The sequence below is a fragment of the Homalodisca vitripennis genome, chromosome 5, assembly GCF_021130785.1.
Source record: "Homalodisca vitripennis isolate AUS2020 chromosome 5, UT_GWSS_2.1, whole genome shotgun sequence".
NCBI classification, from domain to species: Eukaryota; Metazoa; Arthropoda; class Insecta; order Hemiptera; family Cicadellidae; genus Homalodisca; species Homalodisca vitripennis.
The window spans coordinates 10,270,561-10,287,920 of NC_060211.1; positions in this window are offsets into that span (position 1 = coordinate 10,270,561).

A 17,360-nucleotide genomic window follows, 5' to 3' on the forward strand; every position below is an offset into this window, starting at 1 on the left:
ATGGCTATTGTCGAACAAGTTGTGGAGGAAGAGGGAGGACCACATCGTCATTGTAACGCTATAGCTTTTATTTGTGGTTGGTTAAGCATATCCTGCATAGATAAGGACACATCATGGTGGCTAATGTCCACCATAGGAAATCTAAAGCCATGGGAAGATGTGAGCTTGGAAGATGTTGAGGAGAAGGGCTTTCTAACATCGTATTTGATGATATTTCCTTCCAAACAGCACATCTGATTCAACAGAGAAATCCTAAAACTGATCAAGAACTCAAACCTTCCGCCTAGAAATGGGCGAATGGAGAGTGGTGAGGAGGAGTGACGGAGGAACTGCTATACATTATATGATGTCTTTACACCTAGTTTCCATCCAACACCTCAAAAAAGAAAACTATAAAATCTACTATATATCCGAAAAAGTAACGATGCATGAAAGAAGTATCAAGCCCGAGAAGTATACCAAACAGACTGTCAAAAGTGTGGCTGAAACAAGTAAAGAAACTCCGCTATCACTTCAGACTGGTACGGTTGAGCAAAAGGTTGAGCACAATTTCAATAATGGTACAGCTAGAAACTTCGAAGGCTGCCACTACTCAACAACAACCTGATAGAAAATCTCAATGAAAGCTCCCAGGCAAAGTAGGTGCTAATAAGAGGAAGGAGCAGCACAACCTAGAACTCGAACTGTCACAAAGGGGTTTCCGACCGGCAAAGGGAAGTGGACATAACCTTCAAAGATTAAGGAAGTGATGAAGGGGATTTCAGGTCATTCAGGTGAATGTACAGCACATCAAAAGTGCCTCTGATTTATTCAACAGAAAATTCCCCTATGACAAAACATATTTGGTGCTGATACAAGAGCCCTACGTAAATAAGGAAGAAGTGAAAGAGACTTCCAACCGGTGTAGGTGAGTTGTTCTAATCTAGAGACTCAGAAATATCTATAGCAGCTTTGCTGATTAAAAACTCAATAAAACGCTTACTTCTTTTCCCAATTTATTGATAGGGATCTGGTTGCGGTATAAGTAATGATATCCTAAGCCAGGGGAATGGAAGCTGTCATTATATAGCTTCAAGCTTTGTTCCTTGGCGAAGGGGGAAACACTGCAATCTAAACAGGTCAAAAGACTGGTTCACTACTGCAAAAGGAGGAAGAACAGCCTTGTCATTGGCTCCGACGCCAACGCTCATCACTTGATATGGCGCAGCAGTGACAGCAATAAACGAGGCGAGAGCCTTTATAAATATCTAGCAATGACATAGGAATATCAAATTAGGACAAAAACAACATCCAAAACTAGAGTTAGATCGGCGGTATTTGACATTACCTTGACGGTTAGTAAACTGGCACGTCTCTCGAGAACAATGTCGGATCACAAACATTTTTATAAAACTCTCAAATGAATCCCTGCAAGGGGCAATAGAGTTTACAAACTGATGATTGGAATTTATTTAAAAGACTCATGAATGTGTCGGTAGAGGAACTAGAACACAATTTACATACACTTTGCGTTTAGAAAAAGTCTCAAAAGAGAGTTCATTTATAGAAATGGGAGTTAGAGAAAATGAAGGAAAAATGTTAAAAGGCTCTGTAATACAGCCAATCACACTTGTAGATAGGAAGAGTACTAACAAGCACTTAACAGCTACAACCTTGAATTAAGGAGGTCAAAAAGAAGGTTTTGTCGGCACTTCTGCGAATGTATTTTTTGATCAGTCTACTGCAGCTTTTCTCCGAAAAGTACTTTCAAAAGAGCGCCCAAATGGGTTAGCTACACTGTTAAAACAGGATAGAACCTACACTGAGATCCGCCGGATGACTCTGGAGCTACGTCTAAGTACTCACTTCTCCAGCTCGTTTTCCACCAGTAACGCACCTACATACCCTATTGGGCTGGGCATGATCATGGCCCACCAGTGTAATGTGTGAAGATAAGATAAAATAGGCTGTTCTATATATTAAAACCCTAAAAATGTCGTAGAAGAAGGATATTTTCTCAGCTTAAATGCAAAATATCAAGGGTGGCGGCGGCGTACCGTTATGCCCTGCATCCCGAAAACATTTCCTATGGCTCATGGGTAAACCCTCCTTTCAGGAATCGTATTGGCCCAAATAACTCATCACACTCGCTAAAATCAGTCTGTTCCATATTGAAGAACATCGCATACCGACTGCAAAACTATTGAGGGAGGTGCTAAGGAACAAAATAAATTTCCAGGGTTGTGAGAAAAGTTTGAGGTGGGTATTAAAGAACCTGGGATTTACTTGGGATAAGGACGGCAAACAATAGAAAATTATTAATTGAAAAGCCAGAAATCCGAGAGAAAAGTATAACGTACTTGAGAGAGTTAAAAAAACTACAGGGATCAAGGACGCCCAATAATTTATTTAGACGAATCTTTTATACTATCGTCTCACGTATCTAACCAAACTTGGTTGAATGGCTCAACTGAAGAGTTACACAAGCCAATTTCCAAGGGCGAGAGACTAATAATTATCTATGCGGGTGGAGAGAAAGGGTTCGTGCCTAATGCTTTTACCTGTTGGAAGCAAGCAACCATAGTGGAGACTACCACGACAACGTGAATGGGGACATATTTGTGAAGTGGATAAAGGAAAAGTGTTACCAAATTTGGAACCAAATTCAGTACTGGTAGGCGATAACGCGCCCTACCATAACATACAAATTGATAAAGCCCCTACTTCAAAAAGTAGGAAGCAAGATATGAGGGTGTGGCTTTAAAAAAAACGGAATACCATTCTGCGACTATATGCTTTTACCTGAACTCTACAAACTTGTGCAGCTATACAAACCAAGGTATGTCCGGTACGCCTTGGACGAAACTGTTCTACTAGAGGGTCACGACATCTAACGACTTCCGCCCTACCACCCAGACCTCAATCCCATTGAGTTAATTTTTGCCGAAGTCAAAAGTTGTGTGGCTATGAGAAATACATCTTTCACTATGGCTCAAGCTAAAGCTCTATGCGAAGACAAGATATCAAGTATGGGCGCAGAAGAGTGGTCAGTAAAGTGCAAGCACGTAGAGAAAATCGAAAGGGACTATGCAGCCGCAGAACCCCAGATTGACAATATTATAGAATCCTTTATTATATCAGTTGGTTCGGATACAGACAGCAGTGACAGTGACCCAGAAGAGGAGGACAATTTGAGTGGGATTGAAGAACTCCAATGAAAAAACAATCATTGTAAGCGACATTTGTTATTAGAATATTATATTCTAGCATTTTAAAACTAAATATTATTGAAGTGATTGTAAATTAAATAATAATAGAATACCGAATAATAGCAATAATAGGACTTATCCTTGTTTTTCAGTTATTATATTGTTGTTTAACGTGTTTTTTGAAAATAACGTATGTGTCAATACTAATCGGCAAATCGAAATCGTGAGTTTAAAGTCGAAGTGTTGCGCTTTCATCTCAGCGGCTAGCACGTAAACGCAACCCGCCTTACAGATAGCGTTTGTTTGTTGAAAGGGTAGTATTAGGGCTGCACGAACACAGCTATATTCCTCCAGCTGTAACTTGGCCAACAACGTCAAAATTGTAAAACAACGCATAGAAGAAATATTTAGTCATGTTATCTGTATTTATTGATTCTCTGTTTATTTGCTGTAGTTAGTATTGTATTCTGCTATACAGTATTTTATAAAATTTTTGGTGCCTGAAGACGGGTTTTACCGAAATATAGTGCCACTGATTTAAGAATAATTTTATTTGTGCAGTTATTTATTAAAAGTAATATTTGTAAGAAGTAAGAATTTATGTTAAAAGCTCCTTAGCATATATAGTATTTAAAATAGGAGTGTTTTAAAATAAATTCCTTGTTTAAAATCAAATCTTCCCTTGCTAAATCAAGGTAAAATGATAAAAGAGGTGTCGGTAGATTTTTCCCATTACGTATAATAACGTAACCACAGCGTCCGCTTCGCCTATTAAATACCGGATGTCCTACGAAGAGGTTTAAATCTTTTTATTTTGTATTACTTGCCCATTTATGCACCGACCATTTCCAAACTCTACACAATTCATTAAATAGAGTTTAAAAATATTCTATGAAAATTTCAGCTCTCTAGCAATTGTTGGAACAAAATTGTGGCATTTTGAAAAACTATACTTTAAAAACAGCATAACAACAGTATTTTTGGTTTTTGTAAAATTATTTACTGTCATATTCTAGAGAAATAAAGCATTTCAAACAGAAAATTAGAACATATCTTATTTAAAAAACCTGCAATTACAGTCCACAATTATTCGAACTGTAATCCATCCACAGCGTCTCACTCATAACAGCGCTTAACTAATGAATCGTAAGCTCTTACAAAGAAATTCTCTTGAGTATTCAGAGAAGTTCCTCTTCAATGGATTGTTTTAATTCCTCATCTTTATTGAAGCTGCGAGTATAAACCTGTCCCTTTAAGTAACAAGTAATCCCATAGAAAGAAATATCACACAGTTAAATCTGGGGATCGGGGTGGCCAATCTAAAAAATCACTTCCACAATCAATCCAACGGCCATGAAAGTTGTTCACCATTAGAAGCCACTTATTTCTCGAACTTCAATATCAGTAAAACTGTGATGTAGGAGGTTAGGTTACGTTTTTATAGCACAGGAAATATTCTTCAATCAAACAGCTGTTTTCAATAATGAGCGTTATTAAACAACTGTTCTTTAAAACGCAACGCAGTAATCAAATCAGGCATAAAAAAAAATTTTATAGGAAGCGAAATAGTAAAATTTTTCAATATGTCACCATTTTCTTTCTACAATTGTTACAATTGTGAACTTTAATTTTCACATAATATATTTTAAACCCTACTTTATTAATTATGTAGAGTTTGAAAATGATCGCAGTGCATAAATGGACAAAGAATATAAAATCAAACGATTAAACCTTTTCGTGGGACACTCTGTGTATTAAAGAAATAACCAACATTCCATCTTAACTTTACATACTTCCCAATAACACTTTCATCTGTGTAATTCACATTATATTAACATTGGTATATAACATACTTATAACTTGTAGTTATGTTTGTTGCTTCCGTACTAATGCATAACTTTGGATATTGCAATTTGTTTAGATCACGAATCGGGAAAATCTTAAAACAAATCTTAGCTTGCACATCCCGATGGTTTCTAAAGTATTGGTTACGTTCCATGTCTACGTTTGACTAATTATACATTTGTGTTGTGGTTCAAATTAGTTTTTTTTTTTTTCACGTATACACTATTACTGCAATATAACACTGTATCAATGTTCTTAAATAACACGATGATTTTATGTTATTTGTATTATTGTAACATCAATAGTATTGTTAATACCTAACAACAACCAAACTTTAATTTAAAACTTTATCAAACTTTAAAAATAACGGAATGTTTTTTTCCGTTTAAAAAATGCTGCAGCGAGTTTATCTGGTTGTGTTGACGACTTGTCAAAGAATACTCTTAATGAAATGTCGTTTCGTCTAAGTTGAGAAACTATAATAAATATGGCAAAATAAGACTTTAAATCAGGATGTGTTTGCACGGAAAGTTTTATTTTTATGAATACTACATCATAGTTTTTTGGCTGAGCGTTAGCGAAGCCTATCACTCAATGGGCTGGAAAAATTTCGTTTCTGTCTTTCTATCGGTCCGCATGATATCTTTTATTGTTACTTTGAATACTGATGTGAATCTTAACTTAATGAACAAAAAGTATCATGTGTCAAGATATCTCTAAAAATATTTCAACTGTAGATTTTAAATGTTACATGAAATTTTTCATTTCTATATAAACTGGAATGAGTTCTATGAATGTCCAGCCATAGAATTTATTGAACGTCATTGAAACCAATCACTCAATAAGATAACACAAAATTCCTTTTTATCTGCTGGGGGATGTAAAACATTTATTTTCTGTATGACTATGTCTGCCTATCCACAGGACATTTCTAGAATGAAATGAGGTATAGATGTGAAATTTTGCAAGCGACTCGATGAAGACTGTTAGGCGATACGTAGAATGGCGTGCTCTTATACTGATCTAAAACAATTTAAACAAAATTTATACATATCTCTTTGCTAAGCAAAACAGTATTTAACTAATGTGCTAATTTGTATTTTTCATTCATTATAAAAGTAAATTTAGCTATTATAGTTGGAGCAGAAAGCATTATTTGTTAAGTTGGCACATAAAGAAAATAGCACCTACATTTTTTATTGTAAGGTGAGGTTAAACACTTACATTAAATGAAAACATCTTTGTAATTCGATTGTATTAATACATTAAAATATTACACCTATTAGAGAAAAGTAGTTTTTAACGCTGTTTTACATTCGAATCAACTTATTTGTTGACTTCGAAATATATTTCATATAAATCTACGTATAGCATTCAATCACCTTCGTCACCTCAAGAACCATAAAAAAATCCGAAATGTACCTTTTTATCTAGGAAACAGACTTATACTCGCTTGTGAACTTGAAACTGGCGTAATTTTAATAGATTCAGGCTAAACTTAACAATAGATATTATTTGCCCATAACTCCAATGAGTTTGTTAGACGGTCTCAATCAATTGAAACATTTGAGATAAAGGGCCGTTTTCAATTTGTTGCAACATGTTTATCTCAACTGCTTCCCAAAGTAGGCAAAAATTACACGTTTTTTAGAAATATTACGCAAAACTTTTACTATTGCATTGTTTATTACTTCTCTTATAGTATTAATGTGGCATCCGTTGAGAATTAAGGAACAAAATAGTTGTATCTCTTTTATTAGGTATCTGACAGCAGCACGAAAACGTTTCAGTACATTAGGGTCATTCATGGCAATGTTAATTCTTGCATGTTTTCTGATAATTTGTCATGTTTCTAGATAGCAGCTGTACAAAATCTGAGAGGTGTACAATAACATAGCGATAATTAGGTACTGTAATTTCAAATAGAATCGGATTTAAATTGATACAGCGATAGTACGGGTTGGAATATGATTGTTAGCCAGTCTCAAACGTACACTTTTAAACTTTCAAGATGGTTTTGATGTCTCGCAAGGTAAACAACGGTTGTAAACATTTTAAAGGTATAAAATAACACTTTAATTATAGGACTGAGTGATGACAAGTTAGTATATTTACAAATATACTTTTTAACCTAATTGCAAACCAAACTATTGCACGTTTTTAGAAACGTCTTCAAATGCTTATAACTATTTATACATCGCTAGCAGTTACCCGCGGCTGTTGCACGTGACTGCCTATTCCATAGCAGATACAGAGTACGTTGTAGGCATACCCTTTCAAATTGCAAAATAAATATTTCTTAAAACAAGGGATGATTACTACATGGTAGTTCTCTCTCCTGATAAATTTAAAAATAATTCGAATTTAAGTTTAAAGAGCAATGTTTTGGGACACTGCAGTTCGAGAGCAAATTCGTTTATAATGTTTGAATGAATAGCTTCACCAGTTTCAGCAATACTTGAATTATTTTAAGCCAGAGTGGCGAAACGTCCATGGTAACCTTATTGTGAGCACATATGACGTAATACTGTATATGAGTGCGTAATTAAGTCCTATAATAGTATTGAATCGAAAGTATACATGCTTACGGTATATATATTACTAGCAGTTACCCGCAACTTCGCACGCAGTTTCCTAGGTTTTGCACCTGCATGACCACTTCTGTTCAAGTGAATTATATTTCCGATGCCAATGTTGAGTTTTTCCTTCTTCCCACGATCAAGAAAAATATGTTAAAAAGTGTATATTTATGGTCATTGTAATTTGCTACGATCTTACTATTTTTGTTTGTTCCATAGTTGAATTTGCCTCTTTCCCGATCAAGAAAATATATACAGAATGTTCGCGAAAAGTGTTCCAGTACTTTGGGATTTTGTTCCACTCATAAAAATGAGCAAAGTTCGTATGAAGGTTTGTCCTAAAAACCATTAGTTTCCGCCTTATCTGTCTGTGCGTTTTTTTTTTTTTTTTACAAAACAAATATATCTTTAACCAGTTAATATGAAGTAATGAAACTTGAGAATTGTATTGACCTTTTGGTCGGTTTTTAGTTATTTTGAAGGGATAATTTAAACGTCCGCCATTTTGAAACAGATAGAAGGATTTTGTTGATATTTCATTTTTAAAAAGATTTTAAAAAGGTTTTATGAAATACCTTCATATGAACTTTTTTGTTCATTTTTATGTATAGAACAAAATCCCAAAGTATTGGAACACTTTTACTGAACACCTCTGTATACATACACAGCTCTGAGAAGCCTACTTTTGTCAAAAGAGAACTAAAATTAGTATTTTAGTCTTTAAATGTATAGTAAAAGTTAGATAGTAACTATGTCTTTTATACCTAATACTTAATATTCGATAAAACCATATTAATAATGACACTGCGTTTGTTTCTTTATGAACTGAAAAATATTTTTTTAATGTTTTAAAACATTTAGAACTGGAATTGGTATATTAGTTCAAAAGAACAGTCTAGCGAACTTTCATCGAGCTCTTGCCGACTGCTTCAAAGAGAGTCTTCGGTGTTAAGTTCTGACCATCTTATAATTTAGAAAATTTTATAATGTAGATGAGTACTTACCTAATCACTGAAATGTAAAACTATGCGAAAAATAATGGTTATCTCCGTAGAGAATTCACTCACTATAAAATTTAAACAAATTGGAAATAATAAACAATGTTTACACAAAACAGGTGATTATATTTGACACATTTCACAACTTAGAGACCAAGAAGGGATTTTTCGCTACTTTAAAGACCAGTGGGGCGTAGCCCGGAGAATAAGCCTACATTCATTCCAGTGACCCTAAGACTTGTCACGTTAAATTTCAAGAACAATTTGTTGAATACTTTTTCGCGTGAAAGCAAATCAAACAAAACTCACTTTGGATTTAAAATATATTATTATGATTTCATTGTTCATACACCAGGCTTATGGCTACAGGTTATGTGCGTAAAGAACCATTTCTGGTTCAAATAAATCGTATTTCACGCTACGTCAGAGTTTGACTTTGTTGCTACGATCGAAAATATTTACTTACATACTCGCTGTCAGACGCGTACTGTAATTAAAAATTCCCTACTTACGGTTTCTAAACTTCTTCCTGTATAAAAGTATTTCCGGTAACCCCAGTAGCGTCTGTATTGTTTCGCCCAATCAAGAATATTTAATATCAAGAAAGTGTTCATAGCTTTAAAATATGTTTTTAATACCAATATTCCGGTGATATTTAACACTTTTCTCAAGCAATAATGTGGGTAAAAAATTGAAAAATGTAATCATAAAAATAATAAAACAATAGTAGTAAACAATTTTAAATTTGAGTTTTAGAAGTTTGCAGAAAGAGCATTGAGATATGAAAATGTTCTAATATTAGGTAATATGGTTGTCTTGATTTTAGAACGAGTTGGTGAGCCAATTCTTTTTGTACGTGATGTCTGTTCTTTTAATTACCTAATTGGTTTTAATCGTTGCTAAATTGTACTTATATTATTGCTTTTAATTTATAACAGTTTAAAAAATGTTTCATTATGTTCAAAGCAATGAATAAGTATAGTTTTTTGTAATCATGATGTTTAATGTTAGAAACTATAGTCAGTCAATCTTGTTTTTTATGTATTTGAAAAAAACGGCTCTGTGTGATTTGAGTGGAAGCAGTGGTTAATTTCAGTGGGAACGCAAGGGAACGGCGTTCCCTTACCTTCCAAGAGTGCTGGAACGCAAGGGAACGCTTTTAAAACTAACGAGTACAAGTTTTAGTTAAAAAAAATTGTAGGTAGGATCAATATTATGCTATGCTTTTTTTGCGAGTGACTCGAAAGCAGATAGTAAGCGCCCGACAAGCAGTTGTGAGCTGTGCTGTGATGAGTCTTGCACGGAATCAGGCAGGAGGAAGGTGACGGGCGAGTCATCCTAGTTCGCGCATGCGCGGCTGCGCCTCTCAATAACAAAGCAATACCCACCCCACCCCCTTCCTTTCCCCCTCCAGTCCTTCACCGCGCCACCGCCCCAGTGATCACAAGTGTGTTGACTAGTTGACTTGACCCTTGGTGTGTTTCGCGTTTAAGTTACAAGTTGCATCGCATCCCATCACGCTTAAGTTCGTTTTTGAGGTGCAGGTCGTTGATTGTGTTCGTGTTTATGCTTATTAGTGCTGGTGCAGCTAAATAGTTTCCTAATTGACTATGACTACCAGAAAAATTGTTGATTTCTTTAAACCTAACCCTAAGAAACAAAAAGGTTATGCGAATAATGAGAACTGCAGTTCGGAAGCATTGACTACAACTTCAATTGTTGATCGAGATAAAAAAGAAAGACGCAATCGGGATCAATGAGGATAATTGCGATTACCATTCCCCTTCGACTTCCCTCGTCGGTCAAAATAGTTATCCAGGTTGGTGGGTTTGGGATCTGATGCAGACGAAGCTAAGGTTAGTAATGAAAATAATGATTTTGTTAATAGGGGTGAACAGCCAGTTTGTTGGTCCTGAAGAACAAATTGTTGAATTTAAAGCTAAAAATCCATGGTTAATTGTGAACAGAGAACTAGGTTGCAACGTTTGCCGTAGTGGTGAGTACTCTAGGTGCAGAGAAAACGAAGGGCCTAAAGATTAGCGAAGAGTGGGGTTTTAGGAACTGTTTACGCTTATGGAAACAATAAAAAAGACCCAGCAATCCTCTCTAGGAAAAAGATATTTTTACACCGTGGGTCTCGAGCTCATTCTTTAGCTGAAAAAATACTCATTGAAGCTAAGAAAGATACAATAAAAAAGCTGTTGCTTCTATGCATAAAGAGCAGCAGATTGTAACTGAGCGCATTTTCCGCACGGCTTATAAGCAAGCTAAACTAAATAGGCCATTTTTTGAGTATGAAACTGAAATTGATCTCAAATAATGAATGGCTTAGATATGGGGCGAATCCTACATTCAAATGTTGCTTGCTCCAGTATAATTCATCATATTTCTGATGAAATGAAATCAGACTTGATAAATGGCCTAATCAAGTCAGACTCGTAAATTTTTCCCTGCTTTTGGATGAAGCCACTTCAGTTTCAAACAAAAATGCTTTGGTGGTTTATATCAAACTTTTTAAAAGGGAATGCAAAAACCCTATGACAGTGTTCTTAACACTTTTTTGAGCTAAATAGCACAACATCAGCTGGTATATTACAAGAACTTTTAAATCAGTTACAAGCATTAGGTCTAAGCTTTGAATTCATGAAAGACCAAAATTGCTCTAACTTGTGATGGTGCTTTCAGTGCTACTAGGCAAGAAATCTGGCCTTGCTATACAGCTTACTGAAACGTTCCCCAACTTTGTTCATTTGGCATTGTTTGAACCATCGTTTAGAGCTTGCCGTGCACGATTCCATAGAAGAAGTAGCTGGAATCAATCATTTTAAGATATTCATGGATAAAAATTAGAAACATTGTTTAGTTGTTCACCGAAAAACAGCATGGAGTTGGCAGAAGTTGCTAAAGGACTAGAGAGCAAATGTTGAAAAATCGGCGTGTTTTAGATACTCGTTGGGTAGCCTCCAGCTTAATGGCGGTGAAAGCAGTTTGGAACAGATTTTAAAAGCTTTGTACAATCATGTTCATTGAAGCATCTGAAGACAAACAAAGGGGACTCGAAGCAACGTTCAACTTACAAAGGGCTTTGTAGTACATTATCTTCTACAACTTTTGTAACACAACCTGGCATTGATGTTCGATGCTCTAGAAGAGTTATCGGATTTGTCCTTACAGCTTCAAAAATCAAGCCTCAACCTTAACCAAGCCCACAGTGATGTAACACTGTTAAATCAAAGTGTTTGAAAACCGAGTTGAAAACATGGGTAGACGTTCAGTGGAAGCTAAAATTTCTATTGACATTTGATGTTTCAAGATGTTAAACTTTGTGTAAGATCCAAGATACCCAGTATTACAGACAAAACAGTTCTATCGGAGCCTCGCTAACAACATGACTTCAAGGTTCCTATCATCATCTTCAAATGCGGCTGAACACTACACCAAAATCATGAATGACATCAAAGTGATCCACCCCATGTATTGGCCAAAAGACTTATCCATCACCTACGGAGAATGTGAGATCCAGCGAATCTGCTCGATAGAATTTAAGATTAGCAGCTCTCATGATAACTTAGAGACTTCAGACACTTCAAGCAGGGACTGAAGCCTATGTTAAGTGGAGAGAAACCTACTATTCTAGAGCTAACCGCCGTCGTTTAAGAAACTGATTTCCATCATAAATAGTATTGCAGTGTCTCTTAGTGCTAGAATGTGAACGTGGGGTTTTCTGCAATGAATCTAATTATGTCTCCTCTTAGATCTTCACTCTACATTAGCACTGTTTGCGATTTATTGCGGATCAGGCTCCCAGGACCTCCTGTGGTCTAGATACAATCTCGAGCGACACGTCAAAACCTGGCTGGCGAAGGACACCATTCTGCACTTGAACACCAAGTCAAAACAACGAGGGCAGAAAACTTACCATGAAGACAGCATTGCATTGTGGGAACTTTTTTCCTAAATCTGTTTTTTAAATATCTTTTAGAATTTCAGAACATTAAGTTTTCATTAAAATATACTAGCCTACGCCTAACTTATAGTTTTGTTCTGAACTCAAGTTTTCTGAGTTCTTTTTTGTACTTACAGTTAGTTTTGTGTATTGTTGTTTTGTTTCTTTGTAGTTTTCACTTTAAAAATTAACAAAACAACTAAAACTAAGTTTACCAACAGTCTTGGCATTGCCTTACAATATTTATAACTACAAATCCGTACATATTTGTTATAATAACTAATAAGCAAATAAAATAATCAACCTTAACTTTTTAAAACTACACTAAATTTTTAAAAAATAAACCGTGTTTACTCCACTCTGTGTTGTCATTTATTTTGGTGTGTAATTAAACGCTTCCTTTTCCTTTCCCAAGAAGTTGGTTTATTTTGAATGTATTAATATTGTTTTTGTACCCATAAGGTATGCAATTTTTTTGTAAAATATGCAAAACTTGTAAAAAAGCTGTAATATTAACAAACATCCATTTACATATAATATTATTATTATTACTACTGTAATTGTGTATAAATAAAACTGTGAATGAGGCTCAAATTTGATTTTATATTTACCATTCATTAAAAAATTAATATTGGCGAGCTTCATTGATTCAAACAAAATGGTCAATGAAATCAAACCAAATATTTTTCGGAAATTTAAAGTAGGCAACAAGGTGTTAATGGAGTAGAGTAGAGTAGAGAGTAAACTCAATAATTTAAATTCATGTTTTTATTTTCTTACATCCTAATCAAGCACCTTAAAGAAAAATAAACAGCATTAAAATATCACTTGGTATTTTATAAAAATGAATGTATTTATTATGTCTGGGTGGCCTAAAAAACAAAGGTTTACAGTTATAATTTTCAAAAGTTTTCCTGGGTGAGGGCCCCCCTCCTTCCTGGGGTGTATTCCCATACCCACCGTCTGAGCTTCCCGCTTTAAGAGTTCCCACACCTAAAATTTTAGAAATTAAGCACTGAGTGGAAGTTAATATATGATGTGATTAGGATAGCACTGCGACATTTTTAAGGTAAATAACTGATATAAACTTACATGTTTTTTTTAATGATGACTGAGAAACACATTTTTAAATTTGTTTTTAAAGATTTTAGAATAGTTGAAACATTTTCACTTTTTTTAACATTAAATTTAATGATTTGTTTAAACACTACGGATAGATGTATGGTGATAAATTTATATCCGTCAGATACATTACCAGTCAGGTAATTTTGAAAAAAAAGTTGAAGATATTATCTTAACTATTTAAGATAATAGTGGCTATAGCCTAAAACGTTTTAACAGTCAAGAGTTTTAGTAAAAAAGCACACACAAATTAATAACGTAAACTAAAAAAAATCGGATAGCATGTTTTAGGTTATTTGTGTAAACATTTAGGGACGCTCTATATTTTGGCTTTCGCTTGAACACAATTTTTTGGGACACTTTGTATATTTAAGAGTGTAACTTGTAAGAAAGTGAGTACGAATTAATAATTTTCCTGTATTCAGAGCTATGAATTTAAAATAAAATATAATTTCCGAATAAAAAATCCCAATACTAAATATTATGACATTATTTTTAATACTTTTGAATGGCGGCCATTAAAATTTAAAAAAAACTGTAATTTTCTTAGAACTAGTAATTTATTAAATATTTACAAGAATAATATTCTTCTAAGGGATTGTATTGCAATTAAATTCGATGGCACGATAAGTATTTAAATCGAACCAATAAATAATTGATTTAGAGCAAATTTACTGTGACAAGACGTGGCCCACATAGAGGTTCTCAGTGAATAACCAACAATACAAAACCTGAATAAACGGCAGCTCTCAATATAGGCCATATTTGTCACATGTTTTACACAATAAAACTCTGCTCTATTATTATATTTAAATAATTATAGTGTCATTAGATTTGTGAAAACCCCATTTGAAAACCCACCCCCCCCCCCCCCCACCCCCCCCCCCCCCCACCCCCCCCCCCCCCCACCCCCCCCCCCCCCCACCCCCCCCCCCCCCCACCCCCCCCCCCCCCCACATTTGGGGTATACACACAGAGATTATTAATCATTCAAGGCAAAAGACAAAGAGTTTGTTTTATAATACGTTCAAATAATTTTATTCTGAAATATAAGGAATTACCTTTTGACAAATCATTTTTGATGTTTGCTAAACTGTTGAGTTTTTTTTCAAAATAAAAAATTTTTTTATTACATTAATTTTATTGGTTTTATGCCAACATTAACGGACCTGTAAAGCAAGAATAGCAAAACTGTAATAATTCTTAAGATGAGTGCTATAATATAATTTGAATTGTGATGCTTATATTTTTTCATATCATGTCTTGTATTAGTTGATAAAATTAAACTTCTACTTAAATGAATATTAAAAACAAGCTATTTATATTTTTATGAAAGAATTCTGTTGTTAGCTTGGGAATCATTGAATTGTCTACAAATGCGGTATTTTTAAACACATTCAGGAGACCGGACCACAAACAGGAGTGTTTATAATATTGGTGCCCCTAAGGATTTTTTCACATTATATTTAGCCACATTAAACTACTATATATAATATTTTTTAATCAATAATTGCATTTTGAGTATATTTTAACATTTATTCAGGAGGTATATCCCTATAATATATACCAGCCGCCATGTGTGTAACTGACTGACTGACCTGACTCACGTATACTAATTCTAACCATTACTTCCAGATGAGTTAGAGACTTGAAATTTGGTACACCAGATAGCTTTCCACGTGTAACCACCAGGAAAATCCCGAAAAGTGAGAATTTTTCATTTTCAACCCCTCAAAAAAATTCCCAAAAAATCGCGCATTCTTCACCCCTGCAGGCATTTTTGTAAGCCCGATAGCGGGCGAACCGTTGGAGCTAGCTCGGATCTGACGGAAAATTCATGGTCAGGAATGAAGTGAACTACAAAAAAGGTCTAATGACTTTTTGCTCTGTCTTCCATGGTTAAGCGACAAAACGCTCGAACATTTGAAATTCCAGAGATTTTTTCGATAAAAATAATGTTTCAAGCCCGATAGCGCCGAACCGATTGGTCGTAGCTCAAATCTCATTGACCCATTAAATTAGCAAATTGCGCGATCTACAGAAAAGGTCCAGTAATCTTTTGCCCTATCTCGATTGGTTTGGCCGAAAAACGTGATTATGTACAATTTTGTTGTAACTTTTACGCGAAACTTTTGTTTTTTTGGGGTCGATAGCGGCGAAACCATTGGTCGGAGGTCAAAATAAGACTAACGTTTTTATTTAGGAAATAAGATGACCTACAAAAAAGGTCCGGTGACTTTTTACTATATTTCCCTTAGTTTGACCGCAAAACGCGATTAAGTGAAATATTGGACATTTTCGCCTAAAAATTTACATTCCGGGCTTGATAAGCGGCTAAACGGTTGGTCGTAACTCAAAACAAATTTTAAACGGGATTTAGGAAATCACGTGATCTACAGAAAAGGTTCAGTGACTTCGGGAGTTGGCTGAGCGTCTAGCTAAGCGTCAATAGTAGATAGGGAAACAGAGGAATATTTATTATGTTCACAGACAACAATACCCTCTAAAAAAGGCCCCAAGTGTGTCATTAACCCCCAGTAATATTAACCCCCCCCCGGGGATTTCCTGTATGACCTGATAACCTCCTGTACATTCAACCCCCTGATGTGTTAACCCCCCTAGTAACATTAAACCCCCCCATTTAGATAGTAGATAAGGAAGGTCTACTCTTCTTATCAAGGATAGCTGACCTTTGGACAGTGACTGACTTATCTCTGACAACCTAATCTACCTTCATCTACAATAAACTATCATTGTCCTAGTTTGACTTATATTTTCATATCTGTTGGATGGGCTCAATGGGTTGTGTGACAGACTTTGAATCTGAAGGTTCCAGGTTCAAAACTACATCGTAAACTTTATACTTTTTATGTCACAATTTAGTTAAATTATCCTCTCTTAATTGAAATATTAATATATTTTTCATTCTCTTTTACAAATTCTTCCATATTTTACTATTTATTTCATTCGTAGGCCTATTTTATAATTAAAAAAAAAAAATCAAAAATGAAAAGAAAGCAGAAGTCTTATAATTATAATTGTGGAAACTGTTCAAAAAAACTATTAAAATCAAAACCATCTATACAATGTTCTGATCAGTGTCTACAGTGGTATCACTTGCAATGTACAGACATAAATTACTCTCAATTTAAAATTATTGCAGAATCCAAATCAAAACTGGAGCTGTTATATATGTGCACCCAATAAATAAAAATAACAATCTATCTGATATCTGTGGTATATCCAAAGTATTGGAAACTAAATCTGATGAAGGTAATGATGATGAAGATAGTGAATTTATAAATAAAACTACTAGAGAAACACCTTGAAACTCTTAACTTAGTTGTAGACACCTTAAATAAAGACTTAATAGCAGCCAATGAAGAAATAAAACAACTCAAGATTCATAACAATAACCTAGAAATGTTAGTCCTCCAAAAAGAAAGAAGAAATAATGAAATTATTAAATAAAAATACCAGCAGTTTCTCCTACTCACAATCTCCAACATGTTTGCCTGAAAAAATGAAAAAGAAAACTTTGATAAAGACAAAAAAACTTAAAACATTTACACTGCCATTGAGAAACTCTTTTCAAGTGCTTGAGGGTCGCATTGATGATCCAGAGGAAGTTTGTAGTGTGATCGGAACTTTACCTTTAAACTCCAGTAGATCTAAAAACAAA